Here is a 2,599-nt window from a genome sequence, read left to right as displayed (position 1 = left end):
CAATACTTCCCAAGTCTTTAATAATCTGTTAAGTTCAATGTGAATTATGAGTACTTCTCTCCTCTGAGGCCTCTAAATGCCCCACGTTCCCCTTGGTTGAGAGAATCCAGAGCTTGATACAAGCCCAAGGAAGAGTCTGTTCCTCACATACCAGGGACATTGTTAAATGACAAGTTTGGAATTAAACAGATATTTCCTACTCATAATCAAAATAATATGAAGAGTGTTATGAAATGCATTAGTAGGTCTTTGGGCTGCGGTTTCTTCGAGATGCACTAAATGAATTCTTAGGTGTTTACCAGCTTCTACATACTGGAATGTAACATGTACAGTGCTATTTAAAATCTGCAGATAACTAACAGGTGAATAATTTCATTCCACTAAAATTTAATTATGATGTCTAGAGACCAGTGTTAGCAATATATTAAAGCATTCGTATTTTTATAAGGAGAGATTTGATCAAAGCATAAAAGACTTCACCAGAGTATCCTGAGAAGACACAAAACATCAGATGTTAATGATGAATGTTGATCTACCATAAGTTTAATGGTTTTCCCTGGAGACCGTTTTAATTAGTAGTTCATAGTGTGCAATTTCTTCTAAAATGCATTAGGACTTTGTGATTTTAATGACTCCCATCATATCAGGTCACTTCCTCTGAGGCCTTGTAAAGAGCCAGATGTTCTTTTCACTTGTGCTTTTGCAATTGAATTCTATATGACTGTTCTCTTGTGAGTAAATTCTCTGGAATGGATACAGAACCATCAACATAAACTGCCATAACCTAGGTTTTCTCACTGGCCTATGATAAACAAAAATCCTTTGGGAATGCTGCTTATAATGTGGCATCTCAGGAGAACATTACTTGACAAATTAAAAGGAAAACCCTTTGTTTCACATAAAGGTAGATCACACATGATTGCACTAGAATTTTATAGCCATTGTTTACATGACAATTTATTTTAAGCTTATTCGTATATATATGTGTTATGTATACATATGAATTATACATATAAATTACATGTATGTGTTTATATACATATATAATTTTATTTCCAAGTATTTTGCCTGCTGGGCAAGATATAGTGATGCTGACAAACACTGTATTTAGTAGTTTCTTTTGTAGTGCCAAGAAAAGATACATTTTAGAATGTATTGATGAATTGGTTTAGTTTTGGTAAAACTCTTGTAGCCAAACCTAAATGATCACAGTGCGTCTATATATCCCCATTTTAAAAAAATTGCTATTTATTTGTCAAAAGGCTTTTGAATTTAATAAAGAAATGGCAATAACTGGTACATACATTAATTCAAAATACTTTCCTGTTATATGTAATTGATATTGTACTATTAGTTCATTTTCATTCTGCTATAAAGAACTCCCTGAGACTGGGTAATTTATAAAGGAAAGAGGTTTAATTGACTCACAGTTCAGCATGGCTGGGGAGGCCTCAGGAAACTTACAATCATGGAGGAAGGCAAAGGGGAAGTAAGGTACCTTCTTCACAAGGTGGCAGGAAGGAGAAGAGCAAGCAAGAGCAGGGAAAACCACCTTATAAAACCATCAGATCTCATGAGAACTCACTCACTACCATGAGAACAGCATGGGTGAACTGCCCTCATGATCCAATCACCTCCCACCTGGTCCCTCCCTCAACAGGTGGGGATCATGGGGATTACAATTCAAGATGAGATTTGGGTGGGGACACACAAAGCCTAACCATATCAACTTGATCATTTCATGTCCAAACTACATTTCCGTACTATTTTTAAACAACACCCATTTATAGAAATTATTTCTTGCATATCTAAATTCTCATAATATTCTGTTGAATTTCTATCAACAAAAGAATAAGGATGCTGTGGCATAGATGAGTTGCCATCTTTTAAAGTAAATCATGAATTATCTTGTGATATTTTTAATCCAAATACAAACAACTAATTTTTAAAGACTTGGGGTGGTTGAACTAAATAATAACACAAGTTTGTATTTAAGAAGACTGAGAGAAATGAAAGACATTGGATGACTTAAGAGTCCAGTGTATGGAAGAAATTCAAAAGTTGTTGATAAGTAAGCCTCCTAGCTGATAACCAGAAGGAGCAGTTAGTTGGATTTGACATTAAAGGATTATACAACTAAGCTTTATAAAAACTCAATTCTTAGGCATATCTGGCCTAAGAATGGCTTTACAGCAAAATCTCACTTACTACATTTATTTCCAGAAATTTTTGAATACAATAACCAAAAAACCCCACCAAAAACCTCAATGCAGAAGTGCTACACTCTTGAACAACATACTTCACCAAAAATATAAAATTTAAATCATAGATCAGAAAGACAACTTATAAATCATCGAGTCCAATTTTCCCTTCCTTTCATTGCACTTCCCCACACTTACACCCAAATATAATTTACACTTCAGTAAACTTAGGTGAGGAATTTACAGTTGAGCCTGCAGAGAAACTAAGTGACTTGCTTAAGGAAGACAGAATAGTTTGTGGTTAAGAATATGGCTGATTAGATTCAAATCTTGGCTCCATCACTTACTAGCTGTGTGACCTTGAGCAATTCACTCAATTATTTTCATGCCTCAGGTGG

The sequence above is a fragment of the Nomascus leucogenys genome, chromosome 6, assembly GCF_006542625.1.
Source record: "Nomascus leucogenys isolate Asia chromosome 6, Asia_NLE_v1, whole genome shotgun sequence".
NCBI classification, from domain to species: Eukaryota; Metazoa; Chordata; class Mammalia; order Primates; family Hylobatidae; genus Nomascus; species Nomascus leucogenys.
Note: the sequence above shows the minus strand (reverse complement) of the source record.